Source organism: Ictidomys tridecemlineatus, chromosome 8, assembly GCF_052094955.1.
Source record: "Ictidomys tridecemlineatus isolate mIctTri1 chromosome 8, mIctTri1.hap1, whole genome shotgun sequence".
NCBI lineage: Eukaryota > Metazoa > Chordata > Mammalia > Rodentia > Sciuridae > Ictidomys > Ictidomys tridecemlineatus.
Window position 1 is genome coordinate 32956627 of NC_135484.1, and position 21424 is coordinate 32978050.

Genomic DNA, 21424 nt, shown 5'->3' on the forward strand with positions numbered 1-21424 from the left:
CTATCATCAATGAACTCTCAACAACCACATTTAATGTCCCCGTCAATTTCCATCTTGCTTACCCCTCTGTTTCCATGGATATTACTGGTCTCTCTTTTCTTCTCCAGTTTTTCATGATGCCGGGTCCTCCTGGTTCTACCCTGACCTTGCTGACTGCTTCAGTTTTGGCTCTTCTTCTCTTATCTAAAAGTAGACCACCTTCCCCTAGAGTCCTGTGCTTGGCCACTTTCTCTTCTCTACTGTCCCTCAGCATTCATATCCACTCCTACATCTCCCACCATTTCCTTTATGCCGATGAGTCCCAAGTCTACGTTTTGGTCACATTCTGAGTTTTGATTTCACATTTTCAACTGCCCACTGGGGAACACACCCACATCCACACACTGTTAGCAAAGCTGAGCTCATCTTCCACCGGATACCAGCTGTCTTGCTTGACCTCACTGTTTTAATGGCTCAGTTTTCAAGCCTGGCTCTTTACAGTTTTCCTTAACTCCCCGCTTTCTTCTTCCTTTCCTTTTCCCATTAGCTCTAACTCCTAGAAACGTTCACTACACAAATGTCTCTTAATTCCACCCTCTGTTCCAACCCTCCTCTTCCCAGCTTAATGAAGCTCTAATTCATTCCTATTAGACCATTACAACGACCTCTTAACTAGCCTTCCAGTCTCCAGTTTCCTTTCCGATGATCAAATTTATATACAGAAGGCAGATTACATATCGTATGACACACTTTTGAAATTGTTTAAGAAGTGAAGCAATGGAGAAAATATTCCCCTCTACCTACCAAAATTTTAATCTGGGATTCCAGGTTGAGCTAATCTGAGTTTCCTTTTAAAATGTGCATACAACTAAAACCCATCCAATGTTCCCTATTTCTCATTCATTCTTCATTCCTGAGACTTTTTCAAGACTGTTTCTGTCATTCTGTCCAGATCCCTCCTGCCACCCATCTTCACATATTGACATCTGGCTAGTCATCAAAGCTCATGTTCTACTTCCTTTATAAAGCATTCTCTGATTCCTACCTATATCCACGCATGCTCTCGTTCCTCATAGCATTTGAGCAAGTTTTCTGTGGCACTTGCCATGTTAATGTCTTATTTCTTTCACTTCTTGTGGTTGAACACCAAATTTAATCCATACTTTTAAGATCAGAAACATTCATTGTAGTACCTTGTATGTACAGAATCAGCGCTTGAGCAACATTTGTTAAAATGCTGAATAAGGGAATAATTCTTTTCTGGGATTTGCTGGATGACCTTCATATTACTCTACTTAACTGATAAAAAATATAAACAAACAAAATTAATATCCCCCCCCAAAAGCAACATTTTAGAACTTGGTAAAATACCTGTCTTGTTTTTATAATAAATAGTTCTCAAGCTGCCAAATTTGTCTCTTAGGGAAACAAAGGATATTTTAAGATCTATGAGGTCTTGGGCAAATTTCCAAGAGGGCATCAAATATCAACTTCCAGATTGAGTTCTCTCTCCTTTTGAATTTCTATTAATGATTTCTGGATTGTGTTTAAATAGCAAGGCTGTGGACAGTATGTACAGTTTTAGCAAGCTGTTGAGTAAATCAAGCCTTCAGTGGAATTATAACTAGGATTAAAATAGTTTAATGTTGGAAGAACAAACTAAATTGTAGCCCCTAGCTCTAGTCGATGAAATTTATCAAAGTATAACACCACATCTTAAAAATATCTCCCAAACCTTGGCTAAAACAAAGCTTAGTGTCGACCTATATTTTCTTGAACTAAAAATCAACTGTTTGAAGAAAATGCTTAGATTAGCTAGCAGCCACCTTATTTCCATATGGCAGGCTAAGGACTCAGTCTGAAATCCTTCTGAATTGATGGATTTCAGAAGGAAATGGAAACAAGAGCAAAAGCCTTTCATTTGGTTTAAAAAGAACCACAGTGAATTGCATTCCTTGCAAATTTCTAGTTCTCTACCACTTGTAAAAACATGGTCTTCTAACGCTGCCACTTTCCATTCCTGAGCTTGATAGAGGAAGTGGGGCTGGAAGAGAAGAAATATTTTAGGTGAGAAGTGGAAAATAGGAAGGACTGAGCCTCTGTGTGGGCAAGCAGGTTGGGTTTGAAAGAAGAGAAATGTAGTTTAAGAGTATGCAAATGTATTGGGAACGAAAGAAAGGGGGCTAGGGATGGCTCAGCTGCAGAGTACTTGGCTCCATGTGCAAGGCCCTGGGTTCCATCCCCAGCACAGCAGGCGGACCACACAGTTTCCTTAGCCAGCCTGCCCTGGTCAGGCTCAATCAGAGTCAATAAGGCTCCCCCAGATTAGCAAATTGGGGCTTGGTGCTAATGTCTTCAACACTCCATGAGTCTCACTTATGACCCTGGGAAACAAACTAGATACAAAGGTGAGCAAATTTGGTCACAGCTGCAAGGAGCTTGAAACCTAGCAAAAAAGCTCATATGTACATGAAGCAGAATGAGGTAATTCCCAGAATGAAAGCTTCAATTAGGAAGGGCCTTTCCAACTGGCTTCGTGTAGGAGACAGCATTTCCACATTTATCACAGTGAAATATCAAGTTAACATCATTTTAGATAGGGTTGAGGGAAAGCAAACAGGCTGGCAAAGAGGAGGAATGTGGCCTGCCTTTCACATGCACGTCTCCGTGCTGCAGAGACAAGTAGGTAAACAAGGCTAGATGGGTGGACTGGGTCTTGAAAGATGGCAAATGCATTCTATGTGCTCCACTTTTCCATCTTCAGCGGTGCTGGAGTATGAAGCAAATACCGCTGTCATTATTTTAGAAAAATTAGTCTCAAGTAGATGAGATCAGTAGTGAGAGACTGATAATGGGAAACCACATGAGGATGCTAGCAGAAGTTTGCCAATAAAAAGCCTAGAGAAACCATAAAATCCAGAGTGAGTGAATCTACTGGTCCTCTGTCTTTAAACTGCAATGCCAATTAGTCCAAAGTGTTCAGCTGGTGCAAAATGAGCCTACATCTACTTCTAAAATTTATTTTGCAAAGCCACATCTCCTCTATCCTATGTCCCCCAATATATATATATATATTTTTGCTTGTGGGTGTGACTTGGGAGGGTTAGGTATACAGGTCCCATTATCTAGTCTCCTTATTACAGTAAATAAATCACAGCATTCTTCTAAGTTTTTATAATATCAATAATAACAGCAGCCAACCATACTGCTTATGGTCAGGCATTTTGTAAGTGCTTTAAGTACAAAAATATGTATTCTCACAACAATGCTGAAGGTGGTTATGATAATTATGATCACTATTTTCCAGATGAGAAGACTGAAACTCAGAGTTTAGGTAACTTGCCTATGTTTTTATAGAATCTGAGGTGGGGATGGGCTTCCAAGTTGGTTTTCACTTCAAATTTTCTTTCCCTTGTTTTCCTTATTCCAACTCCTGCTTCCAACATAACACTAGACCCTGAGGAATGCTGCTCTGCCTTTAAAACTAGGACAATAGACCAGAACCAACTTCCATTTCTCAAATTACAAAGACCAGGTAATTAAGTCCATGACGGATATATAGGGTTAAAGGTGTAACTTCAGGTGAGTGTTCACCTTCTTATACCTGTTTCCTGATCCCCTCCAGCATCTAAAGATGCAGCTTCAACAGACCACCCTCCCCTGCTCCATACACCTCATCTTTGCCCTCTGTTTCATAGGGCAGGACAGGGACTCATTTCCTCAAAGGTCCAATTGGAGAATCTTATAATACTGAATTACATTTTGTTATCTTGGGCACAGAGCTTTCACATATTAACCTTTTTGGATCCTGAATCTGTCTTCCAAAATAGTGTTGACCCTCTCAGTGTATGTTCATCTGCAAATACTGTAAACCCTGCCTTCCTTAGCTCTCCTAAGCTTTTGGAAATTGAAGAAAGCATACCGCAAAGCCCTGTGGTACTCCACTAGGGACCTCTCCTCCTTGGTGGACACTGTTAACTGGTTTAGATATTTATTCATGCAATTCATTAGAATGGATACCTGCCATTGTGGAAGTTAGAGGGCTCTAAATAGGTTTCTTGGCCTGAAGAATATAATGATCAGAAACCATCTTTTTGATGAGGCTATTCAACTAGCTATAAATAAACCTAATCAGAGGGTCAGCCACATGCATGTTTCCATATGCTCCCTGCAAAAGATATGATTTTGTCAAAAGCCAAAAGAGAAATATTATATGTATGCATTCATCTGCTGACAGCTAAAACTAAAAAATTAATTTGGATTACCTCTGGGCCACCTGTTGATCGTCCTGTTTTCCATTCTCAGTGCTCATAAACTAGTCTCAATTTTACTAACAATAGGTATCAAGATTACCAGCTTTAAAATAAAAAAAAACATACCCTCTTCCTCACTGTGCTAACCAGGACACTGGTGGGCCATCTTCAGGCCTGTGCCCCCTTATTGGAGTCTGAGACTCATCAACAGGACTCCAGCTCATCTGCAGAAATTCAGTCTCATTTGCCACTTTTGTCACTATAGAGAAATGTAGACTCTCGACCTCATTCAAGCACTTGAACTGTCTACTTTCCTACCTTGGGCTCTCGCATCCTTCTGAACCACGGTTACCTTACCCTTCTCAGCCGAAAGCTCTCTATCCTGGACTGAGAGGATTTCTGCTTGTGCATCATGTGGAATACTACATCACACACAATCTGTTCGAATCTTCAGGCTTATCCTCTCCTATTCTTGCTCTAATAGTTTTTAAAACCCTTGTTGTCCTTAACCTTTTTCATAGGCCTAAGTACATCCTGGAATGTGCTTTTCATGGCACTAACTCATGCCAGGTTTTAGTATTGTCACATTCCTGGAAGTTTATTCCAATATACTTAGGTCCTCTTCTGACCACATTGACCTAATATTCTGACCACATTGCAAGCCTATTGCATATCAGACATGGTTCTAGCTGCATCCACACATTTATATCTGAAATAATGACAATTAAACAGACTGGCAAGTTTTGAATCCAGATATTTCCTCTAGCCAACCAGAATGTTGTCCAAGACCAAATACTGAATTAGCAAAAAGAAAAGAGTTGGAATGCAAAGTTTCAGACTCTGGGTCCAGGGTTCATTCTTGGCTATCTGTTCCTCTTTCTGTTGTTTTGCCTTCTAGCCCAGTGCTTAGCAGAGTTCCTGGATGTAATAAATGCTCAGTAAGTATCTGTTGGCTGGAAATAGATTTGAGAAATGCTTCAATATCACTGAAATGTGTAAAGCATTAGGAGCACAGTTAAGAAGACCCAGTCCCTGATTTCAAGGAGTCTGGCATCTGGTGGGAGAGCAGTCAAAATAAATGTCTAAAATGAAGTGAACTAACTGCTGTGATGGAGTTTCAGAGGTGCCTCTGAATGCTCTCCACAATCTGGAGGAATCAGGGCAGGCTTCCTAGAAGTGGTGACAGTTAATGGAGGCATGGTACTCCAATAGGTGTGTGCTCTGCAGACAGAGTCTCCTTAATCCTTGTTCCTGACTGCTGTACACGTGTCCCTGCTCTATGGTTCTTCATCATCTCCTTTTAAGTGGGCCTATTATTTTAAATATAATTGATATTTATATATTTGAATTTCTATCCTTATTCAGAAGTTAAAAAACTCACCAGAATGCAAGACTATCTGTCCAAAGGAAATACAATTAATTTATGCCTTCAGGACCAAATAAAAACATTATATAAAACTCCATGTGGTATCCACAAATGTGACAGATGGATATATTTTCTGTTCAAGCTACAACAGTTTTAGGACTTTCTTCCCAGTAGAGACATTTTAAACTTTTAGAATAGGATTTTTTTTTTATCTATATTCTTACCAGAGTTGAAAGAGAAAATGCCTATATAGTTCAATCTCATAAAGTTTAAAAAAATAAGAAGAGGAATCATCTTTTTCACATACAGCATGATGGCTCTGCATATGGACGGAACACTGGAATAAGAGAGATGGGATCCGCTTCCTTGCTTCATCATTTCGTAGCCATGCAGCCCTGGAAAAGTTGTTTTAAACTATTCTTATCTCAGTTTCTCCATCTGTAAAATGGCAAAAGGCTTCTTTAATACACAGTAGATTGTGCTCTGGAAACACAAGACCTGGGTCTGTTGAATAACTGCACACCACAAATAACAGCACTTGTCCAATTCACCAAACTCTTGGAGCCTCAGTTTTCTTACCTGTAAAATAGGGCTACAACGGTTGTTGTAAAGCAAAGGAGATAATGAAGGCAAAAGACAGCTCAGTATCTGGCAATTAAGGTCTACATTAGTGATGCTAGCAGTCTCTGATTATAAGTCTTTTCAAGGATAAAATGAAGTTTTACATACATATATACACATATATACATACATTATATGGGTATATATACATATACTTATTGTATACATATTTGTGTGTATATATATAGTATTTACTATGGTTTGATTATAATAAAATCTCAAAAAACAATAGCTGCATTAACACTTCATTACTCATATTATTCTTTCATTGCTCAGCTAGGCAAATAAAAATATTTTGGCTGGGAGTGTAGCTCAGTGGTACAGTACTTTCGTAGCCCTGGTTTCAATCCCCAGCACTAACACACTCTCTTTCTCTGTCTCTCTCATTTTAAGTTAAATGATTAATGATGACTCACTGTACTTGGAGCAACAGTTATGACTACGAATTTGTATAGGGACTTAGAATTAAAAAGAGAATGGAGAATGTGCATTTAAGTGGTGGAAGCATCAATAATTTGGTAGTTGCAAAGTAGAGTTTACATAAGAAAGACAGTTGGGAGATAAAGATAAAATAGAGCATGGCTATTTTTTAATTCATTCTCTCTTCACATTTAGAGGTTTGGCTTATAAAATCATAATGGCAATAATAAAATCAAGGTAAGAAAACCCAAACTGGTTTATCTGATGATTTTACTTGCATTAATAAAGCAACTGGATCAAATGCATGCATGATCTGATCAATTCTGCAAGCACCATTCTGTTGCCATTGGGACACTTGGGCACAAAACAGACTGAAAGGAGAAGAATATGAAGCCTGGGAATATGCAGCCTAGAGAAGATGCCATAAGGGTAACAGAATGTGAAAATCTGCAAAATATGAAATCTGTGTCAAGAAGTTCGTGCACATTCTGGAGATTTTTGTAGATCTTCTTTGGAGAGTGTGGTTTCTTAATATTCAGTACAGTTCTACATTCTATATGAATAAAAAGGAAATACAGAATGTTGACATAATTAGCAAAATATTACTCAAGTCATTAAATATATAACATTATGATTGAGTGCATCCCAAGCCTGCAGACATTGCTAGAAATAGAGGAAACACTTGGAAATCTGTACACAGCCTTCAAAACCTACCAGGCTCACAAACTACAAAATATGGGCTCAAACCAATTATGAGCTGTGTAACAATGACATGGAACAATTGCTCTCCAAGGACTAAAAGCCATGAAGCCTTGGAACACAGAAGTCTCCAGGAGGCTGAATAACAGATCCATAATGAGCTTAGAAAACACCCTGCTGGGACCCTGTGGGAGGCATTTTCTGCAAGAACAGAAGAAATTAGAAGCCTATTTCCCCCAAAGTAGAAATATGCTGCCCGCCCTGCAGTCCAACTCTTCAAACGTAGACAAGCTCTTAACAATAACTGTCATATTTCCCACTTACTGCATTTCCTGACAGGAAGGTGACTTGAACCTGGTGTAAAGAAGCTACGCTAAAGAAGTCACCAATTTACTAAAACACAGGAAATTAGCTGAGGTAGTCCTGGATAAAGACCTAAAGCTTTTAAAATCATAGGTTGGACTTCATGGAGAAGTCTCCTCCATTACAGCAGAACATAAGGTCTCTTCTCTTGGAGGAATGGTGACCAAGTTTTAGAAAGTGAGACTCCAATAAGTATTAATATGCTTTCTGTGATTTAAAATGCCTGGGAAATCATAAACACACCGTTGACACTTCTGCAGGGCCAGGAGGAAAGCTGGCTGGTGAGCTACACTAATTTCAACTCTTAGTTTTTTCCATTTACCAAATATCTTGTATAAGTCTGACAGTTTTTCAAGTAGCACAGCTGTGCCAGTACTGCTAAGGCTACTGAATTCTTGCATACTTCTCTCCTGCAAATGAGGAACCAGCTCTCGTCAGAGCAAATTCACAATTTAAATTAAGTTGTGTCATCTTCTAATCCTCAGTAACAGACTGTACAGTAAATACCATATAAAGTTTTCCAACCAATGGTAGCTCTATTAATAGTAAAGTATTTTTAAAACCTTATAAAATCAGTAGGAAATGATTCAAACGACATCATTTCCATTGGAGAGGGTTAGTGGCAATAAGGTAAATTGAGGAAAACATGGACTTGTAGATGTCCAATTTTAGAAAAGTATTTGTTAGTCTATTTATCTATCTCTTATCTGTTTGGAAACTACTTCCTATAGAATGAATATTTATGTACCCCCAAGGCATTGGTATTAAGAGGTGGGGTCTTTGGGAGGTGATTAGGTCATCAGGCCAGAGCCCTCATGACTGAAATTAGTGCCATTTTGTGTTCCTACAACAGAAATAGAGACTTGGCATTTTTTTTTTTTTTTTTTTTTTTTTGGTTCTGGGGATTGAATCCAGGACCTTGTGCAAGTGATGCAAGCACTCTACCAACTGAGTTATATCCCCAGCCCAAGACTTGGTAATTAAAAAAAAAAATGATTCTCACATTCTGGAGGCTGAGAAGTCCAAGGTGAAGGTGTTACATCTGGAGAGGGCCTTCTTGTTGCATCACAATGGGGAGGAAGGCATCACATGGTGAGACAGTAGGAGCAGGCCAACTCAGGTCTGGCTTCCTCTTAAAGCTACCAATCCCATCATGGGGGTCCTATCCTCATGACCTCATCTAAATACCATGAACACACACATTTAGGGATTATGTTTCCAACACATTAACTTAATTCTTCTCCGAGAATCCCCTTACTCTACAGAGTGAGAAGACACTACCCATGAACAAAGTAACAGGCCCTCACTAGATACTGAATCCACTGGTGCCTGGAGATTGGAATTCCCAGCTTCCAGATCTGTGAGACAATTTTTGTTGTTCATAAACCATCCAGTCTATAATATTTTTGTTACAGCAACCCGAATGAATCAAGGCCTTATATTTATGCCTTATATTTAAATTTTTGATGCATCTGAAATTTATTTATTTTTTTTATAAAATTCAAGGTAGGGATCTAACTTTTGTTAACAGATAATCAATCTTGCCTTCCTTGGTTTGAAATGCTACCTTCATTATACACCAATTTTGTATGCTGTGCAATATAGCAAATTTCATAGGCATTTAGGTCAATAATAAGACATATCATCCCATTCCATTAATTTGTCTTTGCCAGAATCAAGTTGACATTTCATTTTAGTATTATGTATTTGAATACAAAATACTGGGTATTCTCATTGTTTAGCCAGTTTTTTTCAAGACCCACCCAACACATTGTAGAAAAGGAAAGGTTTATTCGAGGGTTCACAGTTTCAGAGGTCTTAGATCGTAGAAGACTGGCTCCATTCCTTGGGGCTCAAGGTGAGTTAAAACATCAGGACAGAAGAGTGTGTCAGAGGGAAGCAGCTCACATGATGATCAGAAAGCAGAGAGAGAGAGTCTCCATTCTCCAGACACAAAATATGTACTCTGTAACCATGAACCATTTCCTCCAGCCACACTCTACCTGCCTTTTGCTAACACTCAGTTAATCCTATCAGAGATCATTGATTAGGTTAAGGCTATGACACATTCATTTCTCCTCCAAACCTTGCCTTGTCTCACACTTGAGCTTTTTGGGGACTCTTCACTTCCAAACCATAATAACACTCATTTTACTTCTGTGTCAAAAGTTCTTATCTGTTCTTATCTATTTATTTTGCAAATGAACTTTGACTTTTTAAAAAAATATATGGTTATTAAATTTTATTGAGATAATGCTAAATCCATACATAATTGTAGGAAGAATTGACTTCAAAATCCTTCTATAGCATTTCATCTAAAAAGAAGTTTATTTTATAAAATAGTTTTTTGCTCTTTTATTTTTTTTTAACATAAATGTCTCCAATTTCTTGCTATGGTTTACTTCCTGAGTGTTTTCTATCATTTCTTTTACTATCATTTCTATCTTCAAGGTCATTTGGATGTAGACAATCACCGATTTTGTGTATCAGTTTTGTACTAAGCTATTTCACTAAACTTGCTCTTTTTTTAAATTAGCTCATTGTCTTAGGTGTGGTAGAAATACAATTATATCACTCAACATTTTTGCCTCCCCTTTTGCAATTTTAAACCTCAACTTCTCTTTTCCAATTGTGTCACTTGGCACCACCTGTGCAAGGGTGAACAACCAGAGGACAGTGGACACCTTCCTGGATCCTGCACTCACAAGCTAACTACTGCTCCCCCCCATAGAGGTATCAGCCTGTGCCTGTGTCATTAAGAGTGCCAGGGGACACTGGTGACTGACTCAGAGATGCTGCTGGTGAGGAAGAGCTCTCCACCTGGAGAGGAAGACAAGGAGGAGAGGGAAAGGGGGGAAGCACAAGGAAAGAAAGAACGAACCAGTGGAGGATAAAGGGCAGGCAGAGAAGAAGAAAGCTGAACTAATGTAATTACTAATATCTGGAAGCAGGGGTAACAATTCCTGTATGTTTTTTGAAATGTCCTTATTTCTTTCTATTACATAAAAAAATGTTTTTAGGGATTTTCCTCCTGGGATTTTGAGATTACTGAATCGTCTGCCCAAGTGTATTAGGTGAACGGGAAAAATGAGAAGAATGACAAATTGCATGAGATGTCAGGAATATTAAAAAGACTATAAAGAATGTTTAGCAGTAAAAATGATTTCAGGAAAGCCAAACATAACAAAAACAGATAAACCACATTTCTGAAAGCACCATGCACATTCCCACTTTCTACAAGTGCATGGTATTTTCTAGATCAGGTCTGAGATATTTTTAGCTTCACGTATCTGTTATATGGCCAATACATAGAATAAAAAAATTACCAATTTCCATTAATAAATGAAAAGAACAAGGAACAAAGCAATGAAAACTAAAATAACTTAAAAAGTAAAAGTAAATAATTGTCACTTAATAATTGTCAAAAATGAAAAATAAAAAAGAGAGACTGATCACACCCACTGTTGGTGAACTATACAGAAATAGGTTTTAATAGGCTGTCAATGAGAGGAAAAATGGGTAGTTTTTCTTGAGGTTAATTTAAGATTGACTTTCACAAATTGAAACATTCAGTCATTATGCTCTCTACCCCATGCCTATTTTACTTCTAAAAATACTTCCTTTAGAAATAAGGATATTCTCTGTAGTACTATAGTAATGGCAGCAACTTAGAGCTGAAAGGCCCAGCAACAGAAGACTTGCTAAGTAGACATACGGCACCTGTATGGTGGAGTACTATATAGATGTTTAAAAGGATGAATAAAAACTAATAAGGAAAAAAAACGCTCACATATTCAGATTTTAATTTTTCAAATATTTTGAAAACCAAAGGCCCAATGATTTCTCTGATACATGGATGCTGATCCATAATGGGGATGTCAGGGGCAGGGAGGAGCATGGGAGGAGTGGAGGAACTCTAGATAGGGCAAAGGGGATGGAGAGGAAGGGAGAGGGCATGAGGGTAGGAAAAGCAGTGGAATGAGACGGACATCATTACCCGAAGTACACGTATGAAGACACAAATGGTGTGACTACTTTGTGAACAACCAGAGACATGAAAAATTGTACTCTATGTGTACTATGAATTGAAATGCATTCTGGTGTCATGTATAACAAATTAGAGTAAATAAAACAATTTAAAAAAAATTTATCTGAAAAAAAATTCAAATATTTTGAAATTTTAGAACAGATATAGAATAAGTCCTCTTCATGTGAAATATTTATGTACTGAATGGATATAAAGGCAACACCAAACTTAACAGCCCACATGCTTAAAGAGTGTGCTTACTGGTGCTGTGCTGCAGAACTATACATGTAATATAGAACTATACTGTTGACCTATTTGCAAGGAGCATGTAATGCTTTTATTTCATTTCCACTTTGGAAGCCTTAAAGATGGAGAGTAAAAAAGTAGATCAACTTGGTACTTTAGGAGGATTAGGTATGCTGGCTAGCTTAAGAACAAGTGTAGTAAAAAAATTCAAGACTAGAAAAAAAAAGAAGATATCTAACATCACTAACCAAACTAAGTAAGCAAAGGAAAAAAAGAGTTATAATACATCTTAATCTTGAAGCACAGAAAACAGTTCCACCCATTTAGGAAATACCTGCATTAAGCAGGAGTAAGGTTACATTAAAGCATAAATTACAAATTTATCCCTTAAAGAGCTTATAATCTAGAATCCGTCTAAGGCTAAAGCTGTACTACATAAAACAAATAGGAAGTACTAAGGCTCTGTAGGGCTCATCCTGGCTCCCCTTGGCCTCCAAAAGAGGGTGGAATCATTTTCTCCCCCAAAGCTCAGTCTTCACTGTGTGTAGGTCTATCTCCATGCCAGTCCATCAGCCTGTCTTCTGTTGCTCTAATGCCAGCTGGAAACAGACTCCTTTCGAGGGCATCCTGCAACTTCAGAATGATTATTTTCCTAAAGAATGCAACTACAGAAGCTGGGCAGAAATCTCCAGCTTCCCTCCAAGAGGGAATTTAAGCCGGGCTCCAGAAAGTTCTTTCACTTAACCTGATTTGTATTCACCTCCTCATGGAGGATGGAGCAAGACTTTTATTTAATTTCTTCTTGCCTTGAAATGAAATTTTTGTTCCACCCCCTCCTCTACCCTGATTCACCCTTTGTGTGCTTCATGGTGGCTCCAATGCCACAGAAACCAGGGCTCTTCTCAGTGGGTGTGGGTCTGATGGCAGAGCCATCAAGGATTCTCCCAGTTCCTGCTTTTCTCTGCTTAATAATCTTAACCCAAAGATTGAATGGTTACTTCTGACTTTGTTTCAAGGAATTAAAATTCCTGGGGCTTATTTAAAATGAGTTCATGTGATAGACAGCTGTCTCTAAATGCAAGTCATTTCAACCCAAGTTTTACAAATGCCTCCAATCTTGATTTTTTTAAAATCAAAATCAAATACTAATAGGGTTATAATGATGAGTTTTGATAACTGTATGCTTTTTAAATAAACACTTAGCAATTTTTACATTTTTGATCTTCAATGATATCAGATCCACAGAGAGCCATAACCCACTGTAATGCTCTAATATTTTTTTTTGGGGGGACTTGCTGTAGTTATATGCTAAGATACAGGTTTTATTGGTAGTTTTTTGAATATTAATCAAATGTTTGTTGGCTTATCCACATATTGGCTCATTAAGTCTTCCCAACGATAATGAAGAGTAGCCCACAGCATCCCTTTACACAAATGAGCTAAGGGGCTAAGGGGATGCATCATTTGTATGTAAGGAAGAATTGGAACAAGTCTTCCAACTCAAGTTCTGATTGCATAATCTCTGTAGCCACTATGTTACTCCAAAGTGGCTGTTTGTGTCTTCAAATGAAAGTTACTGATAACTGATCAGTTTGCTCAGGATTCAAGATCATTGGCATTCGACTGTTTTTATACAAGATGGCTGTTATCAGTTTTGTATTACTTTCCAAGTGATGAAGAGGACTCTTCTTTCTTCTTAAATCTGCATGAAGTAATGAAATCACCTAAGTAAGTGCATCAAATAACATTCCCAAGTCTTTCAGAACAATGTTCATGACTGATTCAGATTTCACTTTGACTGGGAGGCAGGGCATCTATCTCACATCTGTTTGGCTCTGCCTGTGTTGCTTCTAATTCAAATCAGCAATGAAAACACTTGCAGCTTTCTATGCTCCTTTACTTGAGTGATCTGTGATTTTGATCTGACACTCCTGTGATTTTTTAATTTGTTCTTTTTAGTTATACATGACAGTAGAGCCTGTTGGAATCCATATTTATACAAACATGGAGTATATCTTATTCTAATTAGGATCCCAGTCTTATGGATGGTGAGATTCACTGTGGTATATTCACATATGAACATAGGAAAGTTGTATCTGATTCATTCTACTGTCTCTCCTATTCCCATTCCTTCTACCTTCCCTTCATTCCCCTTTGTCTAATCCACTGAACTTCTATTCTTTCTCTCAACCTTGTTGTGTGCTAGCATCCGCTTATCAGAGAAAACATTTGATTTTGGGTTTTGGGGCAATCCTGAATTAAGTACAAAATACATCCTGAATTATCTCACCTGCAGTCAGGTTAGCTGGGATTTGGATATAAGAACTACAACTTCCTAACAGCAACCCCCAAGCAGAGGCTGGAATTCAGAGGGAAAATCTCCAGGTTTTGCTCGATGGGGACACCAGTGATCATCATGGCCCCTGACCCAGCTCTCCCTGCTCATTCCCATAATTCCTTCCCATAAAAGACATTAAGGTCTCCCTACTGCCTAAAAGATAATTTTAGGATTTGTTCAGATTTATATGGAATAAAGTTGACTACACTACAGTCTCCCAGCTTAGTGAGATAAAAGTAAATATGAGTTAAAGCGTGACTTTTTAATAATGAAGAACTCCAAAAAGAAAGTTTATATTAACTATTTCCCAAGAGAACTGTGAACAAGTTCAAATTATTCATCTGGAGACTTTGAGGGAAAGTAAGAAAATTGAAAAAAAGAGTAAATAATTAGAAAGGAAAAAGAGAACTAGTGTTTGTTGATTTCTGAATATTTTTAAGGAACTGAATATGTGTTATTATAATTAGTCTTTGGAAAGAGTGAGGGAAGACAAACTGTCCCATTTCATTCAGGGAGGGTTAGTAATTGACTTAGTGTCACAGAGCCAGGAAGTATAAGGGTGAGGTTACAAATCCAGATCTATTTAGTTCAGAGAACAAACTATTTCTCCTTTGTCATACTGCATGTTGAAAGAAATAGAATTAAAAGGAAGCATAGTTGAAATGTTGAGAGAAAACAGAGACAAGGAGAAAAAAGAGGAGTTTATAATTATGCATTTAGAATTCGGTGAGAAAAGTATGCTATTTAAAGAAAGAAATCATAAATGTTATTTAAAGAAAGAAATCATAAGCATCTCTAAATTGCATTCAGCAGTGCCATGTCTCTAGGACAGGTAGCTATTGGTGAAGGTAAAGTGAGTTCAACTTCTAATCTTCATAGGGACTCACTTCTATAAACATGATCAAAACTGTATGTGAAAAATAATCAAATACCTCAAAACAGAAACACACACACATTCCACCTAATGTGTTGGTAAGGATTCAATACTGCACAAAGCAGTTACATGAAGATCACCATCTCTTTAATCTTTTATGTATTTTATTACCTTGAGGCATGGTATCTGGTAATTTAACCCTTTACTGACACATTTGGACCATCTAGCATCTGTCTCCAAAGCTAAGAGGATATTAAAAATGACTCCTATGGCCTCAAACTGATAAAGCTTTAAAATCGATTTAAAGATTTCATTCTCCACTAAGTATCATATGAGAAGTGTGACCTCAGGAAATGAAATAAAAACGAAAAGATTTTTACTTTTTAAGAAAGACTGTGTAAATGTTTTTTTCCATTTTTTCTGGAGAGTTCTTTGGCAACATGATTCCTTGCTTTTTTCCCTTTCATTTATTTTAAAACAATGCTTTGCCAATTTAAAAAATGTTAGGGAAATATTTAATAACAGGAAGAAATTTTCAATAATTATGGTATATGTAATATAACATTACATATAAATGTATGTCTATATCTACTGCTGATTCAGTAACACAAATGTCCTTATTGCAACTGCATGCATACAGAAAAAAGATATACACAGAGGAAATACTCAGACAGAGAAGCCATTTAGAAAAAGGCTATGCTAAGGTGTAATTAAATATAATTTTTAATATTACTCACATATTAAGAAGCACCCCAAAGAAAAGATCACTTACAACACTGACTTTCATTTCTTCAAGGTCATGTACATCTTTATTCTCAAAAATTAAATTACCTTTTTGTTAAGATCAATTTCAGAGCTATGTTTATGAATTTATAGCTTCAGTTAACTAACAAAATTCCTTGAGCAAAATTATAGACATATTAATTTTATCTCCCACCAGTGCAGCTGAAGTAACTTTTTAAATGATTTCACAAAAACCAACTGGCTAACTAACCAGATAACAACAGTATAATAAAAACACTCAAATAAAATTTTAAACTAGTTTAAATGACTCAAATATCTGCTACGAGGGAAACCATCCACACAGCCTTTGGAAGTGCTAGGTGGGCATCCCCCTCAGCTTTCTCTGTAGGTTTTTCTGATACTAGGCAATGCCCACGTTTAGGACTTCATATTCCACAGCAATCAAAACAACATTCAGGCAGACACATAAAAGACAACAATGGTATCACAATATCAGAAGGAGAGATAATTAGGACCATCCCCATAGCTCAAAAGCAACATTAACCAATTCAAAGGAGACAGCACCTCACAGCTGTTAGGACGACTATCATCAAAATAAAAGATAAAAGAGAGCAAGTGTTGCAAGGATGTGGAGAAAAGGGAAGCCTTGTGCTCTGTTGGTGAAAATGTAAATTAGAAGAGCCATGTGCAAAAGGTACAGAAACTCCTTCAAAAATAAAGAAATAGAATTCCGGTAGGATCCAGCAAGCCCTATTCCGGGTAATACACAGGAAATGGAACTGGTATGTCAAGAGACATCGGTACTCTCACGTTCACTACAGCATTATTGACATGAGCTAAGGTACAGAATCAGCTTAAATATCTACTGACACAGGAATGGGTAAAGTGGGATGCGTGCGCACATGAGCGTGCAAGCACACACACACACACACACACACACACACAGAAACGGAATGAAATACTATTTTTAAAATAAGGAAAGTCTGCCATTCATGACAATATGAGGAGTGAATCTGAAGGACATTAAGTGGAATAAGTTAGACACAGACAGAAAAATACTGCATGATCTCACTTGCATGTGGTATCTTAAAAAGGTGAATTCACAGTAGAGAGTAGAATGGAGAAAGCAGTGGGGAACGGGAGATTCCCATCAAAGAGTACAAAGCTTCAGTTATGGGGCATGAGTGAGTCCGAGAGATCCAACACACAGCAGGGAGACTGCACTTAATAATGCTGCCTTGTATTCTTGAAATTCACTAACAAAGTAGATCTTACCACACACAAAAAACGGTAACTGTGTGAAGAAATGGCTATGTTAGTTGCCTTGGCTGTATGGAGTAGTTTAGTGTGTATATCAAAATATTATGCCGTGTACTGAAAAACAGTAATAACTCACTTAAAGATGGAACTATGTTCTGAGAAAAGTGTCATTAGGTGACTTCCAGTCTGTGTAAGCATCGCAGTATGTACTTACACAACCTAGATGGTAAATCTTCCTACACACCTAGGCTATAGGGTATACATGTAATATGGGAGGTATATATAGGACCTATAAGCATACATGGTATACATATGGTGTGTGTGCATATATATGATATATATAGAAGCCTGTTGCTTCTGGGTCTATAATGAACAGAACAGGAGATTAAATCAAGCACAAGAGATAATGACACAATTAAGGTACTCCTTGAGCAAGAGACATTTGAGGCTAGAGCCAGCATAACATGGCATACTCTAAACTTTATTTTTCTTTCTAATAAATAGAGGATTTGCACTCTAAAATGATAAAAAGTATAGTATAGCAATAGTACAGATCTTTGAGACCACTTCCACCCTCTGAATATGAAACCCTGAACTAGGTGGGTCCAGCAGCCTGTTTTAACAGTTCCTCCAGGTATTTCCCATGCCTGCTGAATCTGAGAACCACTAAGCTATAGACATTTCCAGCAGACCTTGCTTTGCACAGAAGAAACAGGGGAAGGGGGACCTGTTGCCTCTGTTTCTTATAGAACAGGGAAGATTATTTTTGGGGGGGTGAAAGAGGTAGACAAAGGATGCTATCATTACAGAAAGATGGCTCAAGGCCACTATCTCAGCAGGTACTGTATAATGAGGGAGCTCCTTATTGTTTTCCCCAGGGATCTTGTCCTGTCCATGAAGAATAAACGAAGAAGTGAGCAGAAATGAAAGGAATATAAGCATAGGACTAAGGTGTCCAGAACCAAGAAAATGTCCCCCTGTGGTCTCCCCATGCCTGGATCCTTTAAGTGAGGATAGTGTCGTTGTTGTTGTATATTCATTCAGTTCTTTTTTCACCTGTTGTTTCAAGACTAAGTTTCAGACCCTGCTGGGCACTAGAGACTTGAAGCTAACAAAAGACTCTTCACTCCAGAAGAGACAGAGTAGCATATGCAAGAGGGAAGGGCCAACGGAATTGATGTGGTCAAAGTCCGTTGGGGTAAAATGTACTTGATATCCATCCACCCATCCACCCACCCATCCATCCATCCATCCATCCATCAGTGACAATGACCAATTCTGTCCTATCTGGACCATCTCTTTTCCAGCTATGGGTCCATCGTTTGTTACAGTTTCCCAACACCATGAAGTTAGTTAAGCACTGAGTATTGACTTGTTGCGATCAGTGAAATGTGAGTGAAGAGAGCTGTGTCCTTTCCTGAGAAAATGTTTAAGAGCAAGTTTGTGATTTGCCATGATCCCTTTCCCTCTGCCATGGTGACCAACCACTGCCTGCATGGCCAAAAGCCCAAATCCTCAGGTTCTCATATAAGAACAATGGGGAGGGGCTGCTGGCTAAATCACAATGCACAAGAAAGAGGAATACATCTTTGTCATTTTAAAACACTGAAAGTTGTTTGTTATTGCACATATCCTATTCTGATTTACACAAACTGACACTAGTATTATTCTGATGTTATCTGCAACAAAATGAGAGAGAGATTAAAATAATTGACTGAAATACAGAAAGGTGTTGTTATAAGCTGAACGTGTCTCTCCAGAACATATTTTGAAACTTCATAGCCAATGTGACATCGATGAGGCCTGTAGAGGGTGATTAGTCATGAGGGCTCCACACTCTTGGACAGGACTAGTGATCTCATAAGAGGTCATCCCCTTTTGCCCTTCTGCCTTCTGCCATGTGAGGATTTGGCTTCGTGGAAGGAAAGAGCAAACTCTTGTCAGGCACCAAATCTGTTAACCTCTTGACTTTGAATTTTCCAGTCCTCAAACTATGACAAAAGCATTTCTTTTGTTTATAAATAATCTAGTCTTTGGCATCTTACTACAATAGCAACAAGAATACACTAATACAGGTGGTGCCATTAGGTAGATATCTTTTTGTTTGACCTCTGAATCTCTGGATTCATGAGCCAAAGGAAATTTGTTTAACTGATCTCACAAGATTTCCTCTTGCTCTAGATTGTAAACCACTACACTGATATGTGATAATATCATGACTAATAATTGATCAGAGATTGTCCCCATATAAAGAAAGGATTAAGCATATTGTCCACTGTGACTCAGTATGTGACCAAAAGAAGAATGCCTACCCAAATTTCTCTGTCTCTAAAGCCTGTGGTTTTACTATTGCTTTTATGGCTATGTATCTTGAACTGACCAAAAGTTCTGGTCCTAACTTTATCTTTAATAAGTACTGTGACCTTGAGGTAACAGTTTAAGCTTTGGCTTCAGATTTTTTTTTTTTTTGTAAAGTGGGAATATTAACCCTCCCTTTCTCACAGGTTATTATGAATTAAATTGAGTTTAAAGTCCTTGCAAATAATACATCAATAGAATTAAAATGTGTAAACAGTCCAACATCAGCTTGGGACATTCCCTGGCTTATAAGTAGCTCTACAAAAAAGAAGAAATAAATTTGTGTTCACCTCTTTTAGAAGAAAAAAACTTTACTTTCATTACTTGGTATGGAAATATTTTTAAAATATAATACTTGAAATGGAATACTTCATTCCAGAATCTTCAAACTGTATTAATCATTAATTTTGTTTTCTCTTGATGAGTCATTGATGGTTTGCTTTATTTTGATAATGAATATCTACTATGACAAGATTCTGTGCAATCCTCTGACAGCTATGTGAAAAGCCAAGCATCCTGAAGAAGCTTGTGATCAAGATAAGGAACTCAAGCTGTGGGTGTAGCTCAGTGGTAGAGCTACAGGTGCTGAGGATGCGGGGGAGGCCCTGGGTTGGGTCCCCAGCACCAAAAGAAAGAAGAAAAAGAGAATTGGAAATGACTTTCTTGAAGTATCATCTTGCTGCTAGGTGAAATTCAGTGTGTTCATGCAAGTAAGGGTCCATAGGAGTCCTCAGGAGGCTTAGATGAGTCCACTCAGTCAATGCCATCATGGGTGCATGTGGGCCACTGAAACTGTCCTGCCCTGTTCGGCTTCTCATCTGAAGGTTCTAATTTGCTGTGATCCTAGTAGTGAGATAAGCAAGTAAACAGGTTTATGGACACTGTGTGCAAATTAAGAGTGAAGACTTTGGGAATGTATCTCTTTGGCTTGTTTTTGATTTTTGTGTGTATACTTCCTGGTGTTACTTTGGCCTTATTAAGTCTGCAAATTTCTGTTGAATGTAAAGTTATGATGTTGGATCAGCCTTTAAGTGATTAGAGAGCTGTATGGACATATTGCAGTATGGGTGATATAAAAATAAATATTTGTTCTAGATTTTATATTCCATATGTTTTCACAAAGAATCCTTTCCGTGTGTTCAAGGCTTATGAATATATTTAAATTTGTTCACCTGGAAGATTATTTTTATATGCACACACACATTGATAAATCAGTTTCAATCTGGTAGATAGAATTGTCAATGATACTTGCAAACTAATTTTAAAAAACACCACCCAATCATGCTCAAATTTTCAAAATTTTATTTTTTTCAAGTACAGATTGTCGGAATAATTCAGCATCAAAAGTATTTGAGTGACATGCCAATCAGCTTTTCATTCATTCACTAGTTTGTTTCATTTATTTGTTTCAGTCATCTAACAAGTTATTTACGGAGTCAAAGCACTCTGCCAGTAGGCCAGAGATAAAATAATGAACAACTCGAACTGCATCCTCACCTTCCTGGATCTAAATCCAAACTGAATGAATAATTACAAAAATGATCTATGAAACATTCAGGGGAGTGCATATCGAAATGGCCTATCTTGAGCTGGGGATGTGGCTTAAGCAGTAGCGAGCTCGCCTGGCATGTGTGCAGCCTGGGTTCGATCCTCAGCATCACAAACAAAAGATGTTGTGTCCACCGAAAACTAAAAAATAAATATTAAAATTCTCTCTCTCTCTCTCTCTCTTTAAAAAAGAAAAAAAGTATGAAAAAAGAAATGGCCTATCTTAGTCCTAGGGATTTTGGAAGGCAGTTTGAGTAAGTGACTTAGTTTTAATGAGAGAGTGCAGAGAAGAGAAGGAAAAACAGCATGTGCCAGGACTCGAGTGGTA

The 21424-nt window shown here is 37.8% G+C and overlaps 1 protein-coding gene across 3 annotated transcripts in view; it reads right to left on the minus strand.

Moving 5' to 3' along the window:
* Tmem200a (transmembrane protein 200A) overlaps positions 1–21424 on the minus strand; it is a 70629-nt gene that overhangs the window by 3064 nt on the left and 46141 nt on the right. Inside the window, exon 2 of one of the 3 annotated variants that reach the window (XM_040283273.2) lies at positions 5906–6036. The exons of 1 other annotated variant lie outside the window; for it this stretch is intronic. The gene's annotated coding sequence lies outside the window, so the exon portion shown is untranslated. Of the gene's footprint in view, positions 1–62; positions 2024–5905; positions 6037–21424 lie in introns of all 3 variants that reach the window. One more of the 3 variants, XM_040283274.2, reaches the window with a different exon arrangement.